Source organism: Sturnira hondurensis, unplaced genomic scaffold, assembly GCF_014824575.4.
Source record: "Sturnira hondurensis isolate 20B ecotype Veracruz unplaced genomic scaffold, ASM1482457v3 Scaffold0000648, whole genome shotgun sequence".
NCBI lineage: Eukaryota > Metazoa > Chordata > Mammalia > Chiroptera > Phyllostomidae > Sturnira > Sturnira hondurensis.
In genome coordinates, this window is record NW_028073279.1 from 6,835,086 (window position 1) to 6,851,451 (window position 16,366).

At 38.0% G+C, this 16,366-nt stretch overlaps 1 pseudogene; it reads left to right on the forward strand.

Moving 5' to 3' along the window:
* The first annotated feature begins 9,081 nt into the window (after positions 1-9,081).
* Positions 9,082-9,663, forward strand: LOC118985424 (ubiquitin-conjugating enzyme E2 variant 2-like; annotated as a pseudogene).
* The last annotated feature ends 6,703 nt before the right edge of the window (positions 9,664-16,366 follow it).

Below are 16,366 nucleotides of genomic sequence, written 5' to 3' on the forward strand. Positions count from 1 at the left end.
TATATCAACTAGTTTCTAGCACAGTTCCTAATATACCATTAATACTCGGTAATTGTGAGTTGCAAGAAAAAATAAAGCTTCGCAGAATTTACTAATCCCTACAAAAACACGTAGCCACTAGAGATTCATGCCTCTGTTGGACCTTTATGATAGCTTCCATAACTTAATTCTTAAGTGATATGGTCACCTTACGTGGACATTTAGTTCTAAAAGTATCTAGGCGATGATGCAGCTCTAGAGAAGAAGGCGTGCTAGAAAGAAAAGGCATGGAAGTCAAAGAAAAATCAAAGACAGGGTACACAGAGACTCTTCCTTCTTTGCTGCTCAATTATTTGCTGTTTCCTTAATTCATGCTTTTGTGAAAACAGGAAGACCTCCAGGGCCTCAGAAAAGACACTCCTACCCAGCTGCCCTTCATTCTCAGGAAGGTTTTCTGTTTCTTGTATTTTTAAAGCTTCCTTTTATCAAGACTAAAACATTAAGAGCTTTGGGAAGTAAAGAGGAGATTGCTTATCATCTTCATCATCATCATCATTATTTTGTATCTACTTTGTGCCAAGTACTTTGCTAGGCAATTTAGCATATATTATATTGTTTAAATTTCATAGAAATTTTGATAGGCAGGTATATTCTCACTTTATAAATAAAGAAAGAACTCACAAAAAATATCTAGCTTTAAGAATCACAAATAATGGGATGGAGCTAGGATTCAACCACATGTCTACCCAACTTCTTTCCACTTTAGTGTCCAAGATAGATCCTTTCCACTCTCAAAACTTTCTCAGGATCTTTCTTGTTTTAATTGTTGATCGAGATCCTCTATGCTCCACCATCATGAGGCACAGTAATTGTCCCTTGCAATGGGCATTAATGTTGTTTACATTTCTGTAAAGATTTTATTTATTTACTTTTTAGAGAGAGGGGAAAGGAGTGAGAAAAAGAGAGAAAGAAACTTGGATGTGAGAGAGAAACATTATTTGGTTGCCTCTGGCATGTATCTGGTTGCCTCTCACATGCAAACCCATCCTGTATCCAACCTGCAACCAGGCCTGTGTGCTGACTGGGAATCGAGCCAGCAGCCTTTCTGTTTGTAGGTCAGCACTCAATCCACTGAGACACACCAGCCACGGCAAGATGAATCTTATAAACATTATTTTGAGCAGAGAAAACAAATCATTAATGAACAATTTAACAGTATAATATATTATGCATTTAAAATTATCTTAGACTACCCCCAAATTTTAAATATTTTATTTTTGTGAATACATAATATATTGTAAAAGGCTGGGGTTTTTTTGTATTTTTGTTTTTTTGGTAAAAGCATTTTTTAAAAGCCAGGGAATTTAAACTTCTGTTTCTGGCCAATATATTAGACTGGAGAGTAAATTTACCCTTCTGCCTTAACAGCAAGGAAACTAGGAAATTATATGAAACAATGGTTTTCAGAATTAGATGGCAAGAATGCAGGATTATAATACCTGAAAGAAGGAAAACGAGCAAAAGCAAACAAGGTGAGCTAGGATTGCACCATCTTGCCTGCTGGTAGGCATTTCCAGGTGGTAGAGCAGAAAGGTGAAACCCAGAGTCCACTGGTCTTGCTGAGTGGAGGAAACAGAATTAGGGGAGAGCCAGGCAGCCACAATTTGCTGGGCAGTGTGCCACGGAGGAGGGAGCTGTAGAGAATGGGAACTCCCGAGATCTGCAGAGGGATCACCTTAATGTTGTTGGCTGGGTACTTACCTGTGCTTGATGAGACCAGCTTACCTGAAGTCAGTGAAAGACATATAAGAAAGGAATACAGAGCAGCTCTTGGACTTCACAAAACACTAGGAGGAATACTAGTGTTAAACAGTAGTGGCGCTTAATAAGGAATTTGATCCTGTACAGCAGCTCCTCGTGGACAAGATTAGAGAATATGTAACTGACTGAGCAAAAGTCACCTGGAGGACCTGTTGATACTGGCCCAGCATACGCAGTTGGAGAGGGAGCTCTTGAGCCTTAAGTCAACACACGGTAAAGCAGACGTGCATGCATTCCCTGACTTCAAATCGGAAGACACCAAATTTGGAGTCACTGAAAAACCTCAGTCTGAAAGAATAATGTGAAGTTTAACTGGTAATTTGTCCTAGATAAGTGGTACAACTGATCACAAGTATTAGACTAAACATACATTTCACAGCTGTCAATTGTTGTTTTAATTCTGATTTCAAATAAATTATTTGGTGAATAGAAATAAAGGTGAGGCATGAAAAGAAGCAGGAAAATAATGGCACAGAACCAAGTGAATCAACAGAAAAAGGCACAGAAATAATATTCATGATTGAACTAATAGATAGGGGCATTAAAACTACTATTATAAATATGTTAAAAAGGTAGAATAAAATATAACCAGAATGAAGAGAGAATTTAAAGGTGTGAAGAAGACCCAAGTGTGACTTCCAGAGATAAAACATATACAATACCTAAAGTAAAAAATACACGATATCTAAAGTAAAAAACACACTGGACAGCATTTGTGCCACTGAATTTAAAGTACATCTCTGGAAGAAAATATATTTTATATCCCTGATGAACGTAGTGCTAAAATCCTCAACAAAATATTAGCAAACCAAATACAGCAATGCATCAGAAAGATCATACACCATGATCAAGTGGGACTTAGTCCAGGAGTGCCAGGTTGGTACAACATTTGCAAACCAATACATGTGATTCGCCACATAAACAAAATAAAGGCTAAAAACCATGTGATTGCATCAATAGATGCACAAAAAGCTTTTGATAAAAATCCAGCACTAATTTCTGATAAAAACTCTCAGCAAAGTGAGAATAGAGGGAACATACCTAAATGTAATAAAGGCCATATATGACAAAGCCACTGCCAGCATCATACTCATCATACAAGCATTCCCCCTGAGATCGGAAGCAAAACAGAGATGTCTGCTTTCACCTCTCTTATTCAGTTTAGTACTGGAAGGCCTAGCCACAGCAACCAGATGAGGAGAAGAAATAAAAGGCATCCAAATTGGAAAGGAAGAGGTAAAACTGTCTTTATATGCAGATAATGCAATACTGTACATAAAGAACCCCAAAGATTTCGCCAAGAAACTACCAGAACTGATCATGAATTCAGCAAAGTAGCAGGAGAAAAAGTAATATTCAGAAATTGATTGCATTTTCATATGCCAGTAATGAACTAACAAGGAAATTAAGAAAACAATTCCATTCACAATCACTTCAAAAATAATAAAATACCTAGCAATAAACCTAACCAAGGATGTAAAAGACCTGTATTTGGAGAAGTATAAGACACTGAAGAAAGAAATTGAAGAAGTGGAAGCATATACCATGTTCATGGATAGCAAGAATTAACATTAGTAAAATGCCCGTATTACCCAAAGCAATCTATAGATTCAATGCAATTCATATCAAAATTCCAATGACATATTTCACAGAACTAGAACAACTATTTCAAAAATCTATATAGAACAACAAAAGGCCCTGAATAGCAACAGTGACCCTGACAAAGAAGAACAAAGTCTGAAGAATCATGCAACTTAATATCAAACTATACTATAAGGCCACAGTAATCAAAACAGCCTGGTACTGGCATAAAAATAGACACATAAATCAATGAAACAGAGTAGAAAGCCCAAAAAATAAACCCACAACTTTATAGTCAATTAATATTTGACAGAGGAAGCAAGCATATACAATGGGCTACAGACAGTTTATTCAATAAATGGTGTTGGGAAAATTAGACAGATAGGTGCAGAAAAATGAAAGCAGATCACCTTTTTATCCACATACAAGAATAAATTCAAAATGAATCAAAGACTTAAATGTTAGACCTGAAACCATAAAAACCCTAGAAGAATACATAGACAGCAAAATCTCAGACATTGCTCATAGAAATTATTTATTGTATATATATATCTCCCCAGGCAAGGGAAACAAAAGAAAAAATAAACAAGTGGGACTTTTTTATCAAACGAAAAACTTTTTGCACAGCAAAGGAAATCATCAACAAAATAAAAAGACAGTCCACAGAATGGGAGAATATATTTGTCCATACATCTGATAAGGGATTAATATCCATATTTATAAAGAACTTCCAAAACTCAACACCAACCCCCCCAAAACACCAAACCAATTAAAAACTGGGAAAAGGACCTGAACAGACACTTCTCCAAAAAGGACATACAGCTGGCCAATAGGTATATGAAAAGATGCTCAACGTCACTAATTATCAGACAAATGTAAATAAAAACCACAATGAAATACCATTTCACATCTGTCGGAATGGCTATCATCAATAACTCAAAAAACAACGAGTTCTGGCAAGGATGTGGAGAAAGGGGATACCGGTACTTTTGCCCTGTTGGTGGGAATGCAGACTGATACAGCCCTTGTGCAAAGCAGTGTGGAGATACCTCAAAAAATTAAAAATGGATTTGCCTTTTAACCCAAAGATCCCACTTCTGGGAATATATCTGAAGGAACCCAGAACACTAATCTGAAAGAACATAAGCACCCCTATGTTCATTGCAGCATTATTTACAATCACCATGATATGGAAGCAGCCCAGGTGTCCATCATTAGACGAATGGATAGAACAACTATGGAATATTTACACAACAGAATTCTACTCAGCTGTAAAAAGAAGAAAATTTACCCTTTTCAACAGTATGGATGGACCTGGAGAACATTATGCTAAATGAAACAAGCCAGTCAGAGAAAGACAATTCCCATATGATTTCACTCATATGTGGAATCTAATGATCAAACTGGAGTAACCCACAAAACAGAGATAGACTCTGTTGGAGAGCAGATGACAACTAGTGGGGCAGGGAGAGGTTAGGGAGCAAAGGAATTGAGCAAAAAAGAAAAAGGACTCATGGAAAACAGGGCGGTGATTGCTAGGGAAAGGAGGGTATAAGGGGAATAAATGTAATGGAAAAATATATAATAAAGATAAAAAATTTAAAAAATCAAAGTAGGAAGAGAAAAAAATTACTTAGAAAGGAGTCCACATAAGGTTGTCAGCTGATCTCAAAAGAAACTTTGCGGGCAAAAGGGATTGGCAAGAAGTATTCAAAGTCATAAAGACAAGGACCTACAGCCAAGATGACTCTACCCAGCAAAGCTATTATTTAGAATGGAAGGGCAGATAAAAAGCTTCCCAGACAAGGTAAAGTTGTCATCACCAAGCCTTATTATATGAAATATTAAAGGGACTTAAGAAAATAAAGGTCAAAACTATGAATAGTAAAGTGACAACAAACTCACATTATCAACAACTGAATTTAAGAAAACCAAAACAAACTAAGCAAGCAATTAGAACTGGAAAAGAGTCACAGAAATGGAGATCACATGGAGAGTTATCAGCAGGATAGGGCAGGGGGAGAATAGGGAAAGGTACAGGAATTAAGAAGCATGAATGGTAGGTACAAAATAGACAGGGGGAGGTTAAGAATAGTACAGGAAATGGAGGAGCTGAAGGACTTATATGCATGACTCATGGACATGGAGGGATTGCTGGAGGGAAGGGGGGTGCCAGGCAGAGGGAGAAAAGGGGAAAAATTGGGACAACTCTTATAGCATAATCAACAAAATATACTTAAATAAAGAAAATATATATTAAATCTTTTAAAAATATTTTATTTATTTATTTTTAGAGAGAGGGGAAGGGAGGGAAAAAGAGAGGGAGAGAATCATAGATGTGAGAAACAACATTGCCTCTCACACATGCTCTTGACTGGGGACCATGCACATAACTCAGGCTTGTGCCCTGACCAGGAATCAAACCAGTGACCTTTGGCTCTGCAGGACGCTCTTCAGGACGATGCCCAACTAACTGAGCTGCACGGGCCAGGGCCACGTGTTGAATTTTGCTTCTTAAAATCCAGTCTAACAATCTCTGACCTTTGACTAGAGTGTTTAGCTCATCCATTAAATATAATTATTAATGCAGTGGGTTGAGATAGACCATTTTGCCATATTTTTAACTTACCTCATCTTTTTTTGCTGCTGTTTCTTTCCTATTCCTTCTTTACTACTTTCTGTGCTTAGAAAATCATATTTTTAATTCCATCTTAGTTCCTCTGTTAATTTGATAGCTTTTGCCTTACTTTTTTTAAGACGTTCCTCCGAAGATGTAGTAAGCATCTTTAGCTTATCCCAGTCTATCTCAGGTGAATGCTAATGCACTTCCCACAAAATTCAGGAACGCATCACCAGTCTAGTAGCATTTTCCCTTATGTTGTGACACTGTTGCCACATATGCACATTGTAATCCCCACAGTGAAGTGTATAATATTTGCTTTAAAGGTCCTTGTGCCTTTTAAAGAAATTGAGAGAATAAAAGAGAAAGTACATAAGCATAATCTTTCATATTTACGCACATATTTACCAGTCCCAGTGTTTTCCTTTCTTCCTCTGCTTCTGAGTTACCATCTGGTTTGTCATTTTCCTTTAGCCCGATGGACTTCCTTTAGCATTTCTCAGAGTGCAGATATACTAACAACAACTTCCCTTGGTGTGTTTATTTAGAATTGTCTCTATTTTGTCTTCATTCCTAAAGAATAATTTAGACATATAATTCTTGGCTGACAAGTTTTTCTTTTAATATCTGAATGGTCATTGCAATGTTTTCTGGGTTCTATTGTTTCTCACAAGAAGTCAACCATTATTTGTACTGTTTTCACTTTTTATTCATTTAAATATATTTTCTGCTCCTTTCTCTCTCCTCCCCTCTTAGGATTTTAACTGTGTGTGAAATACACTGTTTCCTGTGACCCCACACAGGTCTCTAAGATTCTGTTCATTTTTCCTTCATCTTTTGTGCTCCAAACTCTGCAGATTTATAATTTCTATTGACCTAACCTTAAGTTATCTGACTATGTTTTTTCATATCAACTCTTCTGTTGAGCTTATCTAATAAACTTTTCATTTCAGCGTGGTACTTCTCAGCACTAGAATTTTCATCCGAATTTTTTATAGGGACTCTTTTCTGGTGAGGCTCCTTATCTATCAGTCAATATTAGCATATTTTCCCTTAATTATTTGAATATATACTTTTTTATTCCTCAGACATATTTAAAGCTGCTTTGAGAATTTTTTTTTTCTAAAGCCAACACCTGGGGCCATTAGAAATCAATGTTTATTGACTGGTATTATTTCTTGGGTACAGATCATACTTTTCTATTTGTTTATCTAATTTGGGGGGGGTTAAAAAGCAAAGATTGTAAATAATCGGGTGCTTTGTTCTTCTTATGATGTTTTTTTGTTTTAGCAGGTAACTACCTTGTCTGCACTCAAAATTGCAAAATCTATCTGTCCCAGAGTGTGCAGCCATTGACGTCTTTGCTCAGTTTTGTTTTGTTTGCTCTGGAAGGGGAGTGCTTGGCTCCCTGAGGTCTTCCCTACACCTGCATGGTTTATCGATAAGTCAGTGATTTGGGCAGAGGTTATGCTCAGACACCTCAAGTCTGTGAGCTCTTTTTCCATTGCTGTCTGAGGTGTGTGGGCTGAGGAGAGTGTTCAAAAGTACAGCGATTTTACAAGTCTCCCCACACTGTCCATTTTTTGGGGTTATACACAGAGGTTAGCACTTATTTATTTATTTATTTAAAGAATATATTTATTTATTTATAGAGAGAGAAGAAGGGAGAAAGAAAGAGAAGGAGACACATTAATTAGTTGTCTCTTGCACACCCTCAACTAGGTTCTAGCCCACCCCATAACCCAGTCCTGATTGGGAATCAAACTGGCAACTTTTTGATTCATAGGCAGGCACTCAATCCACTGAGCCACACCTGCCAGGGCAGTTTAGCACTTAATTAGAGCTATACGGAGATTCTGTTACATCAGCCCCTCTCTGGCTCTCTCATTTCTAAAATTTCCCCATACTAACTGTTCTGCCATCCTCCCCAAGCCAAGACAACCATTTTATTCAGCTGATAAAGCTGTAGATTTTTGCTACTCAACATGGGTGTAGGTGCATGGAAATGCCTCCTGCCCTCCGCCCAACAGGAAGGTCACAGGAGAAGTTCATTCTTCTCTTGGGGATGGTAATTTTCATGAGTAAGACTTCTTACATTGTTGCCTCACTTTGGTCCCTTTCCAGTTCTATGAAATTGTAGTTGTTAATAATTTTGTCCAGTTTTGTCCCAGTCTGCTGTGGAGGGGAATTCCCCTACCACTCCTTCATGCCGCCATTATAGAAAATAGAATCTCCAAACAGATTTTTCTTAAGAAGAGGGAGGGTTGGGGGAGAGGAAGAGAGAGAGGAAATGAGAGACACGGATGTGAAGGAGAAACATCGTTTAGTTGCCTTCCTCCTACGTGTCCCATCTGGGGATCGCACTTGCAACCTGGGTATATGCTCTGACCAGGAATCGAACCCATGACCTTTCAGGCTATGCGAGGACACTAACTAAATGAGAGCCACTCTAACTGGCCAGGGCCAAGCAGGCTTTTTTGGTAGAAATTTACAAATTGATTCTAAGATTCATGGAGACATACAAAGGACCTAAAATAGTCAAATAATTTTGAAAAAGTAAACAAAAATTATTCTATGACTCCAAGACTTATTGTACAAGTAGTATGATTTAGCATAAGGAGAGACACATAGGTCAATGGAGAGAAGTAAAAACAGTCTCAGTCACAAATGATCCATTTATTTTTGATAATGGTGCTGAGGTAGTTTATGGGGACAGTATCATCTTTTCAACAAATGGTGCTACAATTGGCCTTTACTTTACACCACAGACACACATCAACTTGAAATGTATCATAGACCTGAATGTAAGGGCAAAGACTATTCAAAATATAGAGAAACTTAGGATCTTTGTAACTTTGAAGTGAGCAAAGACTTTTTTTGATGGGCACAAAAAGTATAAACTCTAAAAGAAAAATATTGATAAACTGGATTTTATCAAAATCAAAACCTTTTTTTCTTGGAAAGACTTTATTTAAAAAATGGAAAGGCCAGCCACCAACTGGGAGAAAGTTCTGCAAAACATTTATCTGGTAAAATATTTGTATCCAGTTTTCTCTGACGGGCTTATTTCACGTAACATAATGCTCTCCGGGTCCATCCATTCCGTTGCAAAACGTGCTAAAGTTCCTCGTAATTTTTACTTGTTGAAAGAACTTGAAGAAGGACAAGAAGAAATAGGTATGGTATGGTTAGCTGGGGCCTTGAAGGTGATGAAGATGTGACACTTACAAGGTGGACAGACATCATTATTGGACCACCAAGACTGGAATAATTGAGGAAAGCTGAACCGTGGAGAAAGTTACGCTTGGAGTAAGCCTGAAAGAACTGACTCGTAGGATTTCAGAGGGTGGTGATGGGGAGAGAGAACAGACCAGGTAGAGAAGAGAAAAGACAAATTATGAAAATAGAATACACACCCTGAAAGGAGAATGTGGACCTAAATACCCATAAGCCCCTCCATCAGATTTGTAAACAAAATTAATATGAATGGAATAAATAATTCCAGTGGAGTGGCAGAAGCACGGAGCATATCAGTGTTAGCAAAATGGCAAAATTCATACAGTATTAAAGTTTTACATCAAGATCTAAGACATCTAATGATGTCCAAAGAAAACATGAAGCTTCTACCACCAGAAGGACAAACACAAAACAATTCATTTTAGTGGACCTCAAACTCATTTTAAATACAGTCTTCTAGTGGATCCACAGCCTTCTAATCAAGAATGTTAATGTCTTGATAAATGTCACAGTGCAAAATGCCCAGAAATTAAGGAAAAGCGTTCTACCTGGTAAACACAACCTGAACATTTGTAAAAATATATTTAATATATGTATATATATTACATTTTCAGGTAATAGGAGAAAAATGCAGCGTAATTTTTTTAAGACACTGTTATTTAAACATGAACCTGGAGCACTCAAAATAGAATTCAAGTTTCCAAGATGAAAGGGTGATGAGCAGTGTCAGGTAGCTGTGGAAGCATGTGTGTCTCTAAAAAGTAAAAATCTCAAGAAGGAATAAGAGAAATGGCATGCTTTATCCATCTTGCTCAGTGAAAGAGCTTCAGTTTAAATTGTCTGAACTAGCAGGTACAATGAATATTGCCACAGATTGTTTTAGTTTTTGAAGTGGCATCTGACCCCCAGCAGTATCAAAAATATGTCCAGGATTGTTTTGGTACATTTATTCATAATAAAAAATTCACAGGGAAGGTCAATTAATTTCTGTTAAAAGATGTTTCTCTGTGTTACATGTAACAGACATGGGAAATTTTCTTTAGTCTTTGCTTGATGAGACCATGCATTTAAGTTTAAGTGAAATCAGCAAAAAAGAAATAGGTGTATGGATATGTGATTTTACAGTCTTAAAATGTAAATAAAATGCGAATTGTGTCCTCAGAAATGGTGCCATTTCCATAATATTACACTGATGTAGCATATGTACAGTGTCTTGCTGAGATAGCAAACATTGGAATTATTGTAGCTTTTCCTTTATACACCATTTTTACTGTTTATCTTATTTCATACACGTCTTGTGATTGGAATTGGCAGAGTATTTCAGAGAACAAATTAGATGATTACTTTAATTTCTCATTTGGAGAAGGAGGAATCCCAGGTATTATATTTTGACTTTGGTTTCACCAGAAATATATTAAAAAGATGTGTGAATTCTAGCAATTTTTATATAATTATAAATTGTAAATTATCCAACTACACATTCTATTTTTTCTTCATAGCATCTTTTTAAAAATTTTTCTGTGACATTTTCCCCAATGTTTTTAATATTAACTGAGATTAATTTTATCCATTTCATTCATCTTTCATTTTGGTATATATGTAATTTTTTGAGGGTTTTCTGGGCCCTTTTAAAATATATATATATTTTATTGATTATGCTATTACAGTTGTCCCATCTCCCCCCTTAATTCCCCTCCACCCTGCACATCCCCTCCCACCCACCTTCCCCCACTTTAGTTCATGTCCATGTATCCTAAGTTCTTTAGCTTCTACATTTTCAACACTACTCTTGCCTTCCCCCTGTCTATTTTTTCCCCACCGTCTATGCTATTTATTCTCTGTACCTTCTCCCCTCTTCTCCTCCTCCCACTCCTCTGTTGCTAACCCTCCATGTGATCTGCATTTCTATGGTTTTGTTCCTGTTCTAGTTGTTTTCCTTAATTTGCTTCTGTTTTGGGTGTGGTTGTTAATAACTGTGAGTTTGCTGTCCTTTTACTGTTCATATTTTTTATCTTTTTTTTTCTTAGATAAGTTCCTTCAACATTTCATATAATAAGGGCTTGGTGATGATGAACAGCTTTAACTTGACCTTATCTGAGAAGCATTTTATCTGCCCTATCATTCTAAATGAAAGCTTTGCTGGACAGAGCAGTCTTGGATGTAGGTTCTTGCCTTTCAAGACTTGGAATACTTTTTTCCAGCCCCTTCTTGCCTGCAAAGTCTCTTTTGAGAAATCAGCTGACAGTCTGATGGGAACTCCTTTGTAGGTTACTGTCCCCTTATCTCTTGCTGCTTCTAGGATTCTCTCCTTCATTTTAATCTTGGGTAATGTAATTATGATGTGCCTTGGTGTGTTCCTCCTTGGCTCCAACTTCTTTGAGACTCTCTGAGCTTCCTGGAAGTCTATTTCTTTGCCAGATTGGGGAAGTTCTCCTTTATTATTTGTTCAAATCAATTTTGCACTTGTTGCTCTTCCTCTTCCCCTTCTGGTACCCTTATAATTCAGATGTTGGAATGTTTGAAAATGTCCTGGATGTTCCTAAGCCTCTCCTCATTTTTTTAAATTCTTGTTTCTTCCTTCTTTTCTGTTTGGTTGTTTCTATCTTCCTTCTGGTCCACTCCATTGATTTGGGTTACAGTTTTCTTCTCATCACTATTGGTTCCCTGTGCATTTTCCTTCATTTCACTTAGTGTAGCCTTCATTTTTTCATCTAGTTTGTGACCAAAATCAACCAATCCTGTGAGCATCCTGATCACCAGTGCTTTGAACTGTGCATCTATTAGGGTGGCTATCTCTTGGTCACTTAGATGTATTGGCTCTGGGTCTTTGATCTGTTCTTCCATTTGAGCTATTTTTTTTTTTTTTTGGTCTGGTCGTGCCTGTTACATAGTGAGGAGCGGAGCCTTAGGTGTTCACCAGGGTGGGGCAACCCAGTTGCTGGGTTGTGATGCTGTATGTGGGGGCGGGGTCAGAGAGGGAACAACTGCTCCACTCTCTCTCAGATTTCAGTCCCTTTTGCTGCTTCCCACAAGCAAATTGGGCCCTCTGGTGCTAATTCCCAGGTGGGTGGGCTTGTATATGTTCTAGGACCCTGTGGGTCTCTTCAATGAACTCTCCTGTGAGACTGGGAGTCTCTTCCAGCACCTCAACCCCTGAAAGTTTTTTCAGTCAGTGCTTTTAGGCTTTATTTCCTGTTGTCGGGGCCCTATGTTGCATGGTCTGTCTTGCTGCCTGTTTTCGTCTGGTTTATCTGCACACAAATGTGTGACTGTGTTCAGCCAGCCACCTTGTGCACCTCACTGGGTCTGCCCATTGCCACCCTGTGCCTGGGGTCTGCCAGCCACCACTTTTTCCTGCCGCAACCCATCTCTGCCGGCCTCTGACTCCACCCCTCTTACCAGTCTGGATGAATGTTGGACTTCTATACAGTTCAATTTTCTGTCAGTTCCAGTTGTTTTTTGTTCCTTTTTTTCTTTCCAAGAGATTTTTTAAAATATATTTTATTGATTATGCCATTACAGTTGTCCTATCCCTCCTTCATTCCCCTCCACCCTGCACACCCCCTCCCCTACCATTCCCCCTACTTTAGTTTATGTCCACATGTCTCAAGTTCTTTAGATTCTATATTTCCCATACTATTCTTGCCCTCCCCCTATCTATTATCTACCTACCATCTATGCTACTTATTCTCTGTACCTTCTCCCCCCTTCTCCTCCTCCCACTCCCCTGTTGCTAACCCTCTATGTGGTCTTCATTTCTATGGCTCTGCTCCTGATCTAGCTGTCCTCTTAGTTTGCTTTTGTTTTAGGTGTGGTTGTTAATAATTGTGAGTTTGCTGTTCTTTCACTGTTCATATTTTTTTATCTTCTTTTCCTTAGATAAGTCCCTTTTACATTTCATATAATAAGGACTTAGTGATGATGAACTCCTTGAATTTGATCTTATCTGAGAAACACTTTATCTGCCCTTCCATTCTAAATAAAGGCTTTGCTGGATAGAGCAATCTTGGATGTAGGTCTTTGGATTTCATGACTTGGAATACTTCTGTCCAGCCCCTTCTTGCCTATAAGGTCTCTTTGGAGAAATCTGCTGACAGTCTGATGGGAACTCCTTTGTAGGTTACTGTCCCCTTATCTCTTGCTGCTTCTAGGATTCTCTCATTCATTTTAATTTTGGGCAATGTAATTATGATGTGCCTTGGTGTGTACCTTCTTGGGTCCAACTTCTTTGAGACTCTCTGAGCTGCCTGGACTTCCTGGAAGTCTATTTCCTTTGCCAGATTGGGGAAATTCTCCTTTATTATTAGTTTAGATAAGCTTTCCATTTGTTGCTCTTCCTCTTTCCCTTCTGACACCCCTATAATTTGGGTGTTGAAACATTTAAAGATGTCCTGGATGTTCCTAAGCCTCTCCTCATTTTTTTGAATTCTTGTTTCTTCCTTCTTTTTTGTTTGGTTGTTTTTTTCTTCCTTCTGGTTCACTCCACTGGTTTGAGTCCCAGTTTTCTTCCCATCACTATTGGTTTCCTCTGCATTTCCCTTCATTTCAGTTAGTTTAGCCTTCATTTGTTCCTGTAATTTGTGACTAAAATCAACCAGTTCTGTGCGCATCCTGATCACCAGTATTTTGAAGTGTGCATCTGAAATGTTGGCTATTTCTCGGTCACTTAGAGTTATTGGCTCTGGGGCGTTGAGTTCTTCTTGAGACATAATGTTTCTGTCTGTTCGTACCTGTTACATATGAGGGGCAGAGCACTAGGTGTTCACCAGGGCGGGGCAACTCAGTCGCTGGGTTGTGACGCTGTATGTGGGGGCGGGATCAAAGAGGGGCAATGGTGGTCCCCTCTGCTGCTTCCCGCTGCTGGGGCCTGCACGGTTTCTCTCACTGCCTGCTCCTTCACCTGGTTTATCTGTAAGCGAATGTGAGACCGCGGTCAGCCTGCCGCCTTGCGCCCTCACTGGATCTGCCTGTCGCAACCCCACACCTGGGATCTGCCAACCACCGCCTATACACCTGGGTCGGTCCAGTGGATCTTTCCTGCTGACCCCACTTCATCGCTTTTTCTACCCCTCTTACCAGTCTGGCTGAATGGTTAGTTGTTGTCGCACTTCTGTGTAGTTTAATTTTTTGTGTTTTGGTTGCGTTTTTGTTACTAAAACTTTGTTGTCTTTAAACTTGGTTGTGCGAGGAAGCATAGTGTTTCCACCTATGCCTCCATCGTGGCTGGAAGTCCCTGTTTTTTTGTTTCTTAATTTTAGTTGTACTTAATTTTGGTTGTATGAGGAGGCACAGTGTGTATAACTACACCTCCATCTTGGTCGGAAGTCCAGATAGGTAATTCTTAACTGCAGTTTTGGTTTTACTACAGTGATTAGAGGTTGTAAGTTACCGGTTTTCATTTCAAAGCACTAGGTATAAAACTTTATTAAAAATACTATTTTTTCACTAAACAAAAATAAAGGTAATAAAGACAAATGTCTTAAACATGCCCTGACATGTTTTTATCAAGCTCATTCAAATTTAAAGCTTTGAGTTACCTTTCCTTAGTCATTGGTATATTAAACTCAGGAACACTTTGACTAAACTATTACATTCAACATGGCTATTCTATTTTGATTATGAAAGATATTTGAAGTGCTTTAAAATGACACATAGAGAATATATAGATACAAACTAGTGCATGTGTAATTTATTAAAATAGGTTGACATCAACTATTACTTTGGCACATTCTTAAATTTTTTATTTTTAAAATATTTTATTTATCTATTTTTAGAGAGAGGAGAAGGGAGGGAGAAAGAAGGAGAGAAACATCCATGTGTGGTTGTCTCTCATGCATCCTCCACCAAGGACTGGGCCCAAAACCCAGGCATGAGCCCTGACTGGGAATTGAACCTGCAACCCTTTGGTTTACGAACTTGCACTCAGTCCACTGAGACACAGAAGCTGGGGCATATTCTCAAAACTTTTAAATTATTAAAGCACATTAAGCTGAATTACACTGATGTCATATATGGGAGTCTGATGGTTGCTGATGGTCTAAATCAATCTATTCAATAACTTCTTTGCCACTTCAAAAAAAAAAAGAAGACTTGTATCCAGAACGTGTAAAGAAGTCCTATAATTTAATAAGAGGAAAAAAACCCTAATTTAAAAACTGTGCAAACAATATGCAAATATATTTCACCAAAAATAATATTGGGATGATAAACACATAAAACAGATGCTCAACATTGTTAGTCAGTAGAGAAATGCAAATTAAAACAATGAGATGCTGCTACATTTTCACTAGAATGGCTAAGGTTAAAAAGACCAGCCATGTCAAGAGCTAGTGAGAATATGAAGCAGCTGGGCCTCTCATACATTACTGGTATAGATGGAAAAATGCTGCAACCACTTTGGAAAAAGCTTGGTTGTTTCTTATAAAGTTAAATACAGAACCCAGCAACCCCATCTCTGGGTACTTAGCCAAGAGAAATGAAAACATATATTTACATAAAGACCTGTACCTGAATATTCAAAGCAGTCTTAGTCATAGTAGCCCAAACCTGGGAACAACCCAAATGTCCCTCAGCTGGTGAATGGATAAACACATTGTGGTATATTTATAAAATGATACAGTATTCATTGTACTATTTCATTTCTTATGCTATTCAGCATAAGGAATGAAATACACACACACATGCAGTGTAGCAACATGGATGAATCTCAGAACTATCATGCTAACGGCAAGAGGTCAAACACAAAGGACTACATACTGTGTGGTTGCATTTATATAAAATTCTAGAAAAGACAAGACTATCATTACAGAGAAGTGGTTGTTAGGGGCTGAGGGTGGTGTGAAGATTGACTGCAAAGGGCAAGAGAAAACTTTTTGAGGTAAACAAGTATGGTAGATTATGTGGTGGTGGTGGTTACATAATGGTATATATTTAGCAAAATTTGAATTGTACTCTGAAGTTGCGTCAATTTCATTGCATGCATATTACTTGATAGTATATCTGATTAAGAAAAAAGCAAGGGAATGGTAAAGACAAAATTCTTATAGTGGTTACCTTTGGAGGAGATGCAGGGAGAGGGAATGTGAGAGATGCATGTGAGAATATTGGTGATGTTTTTAAATGTTTTTT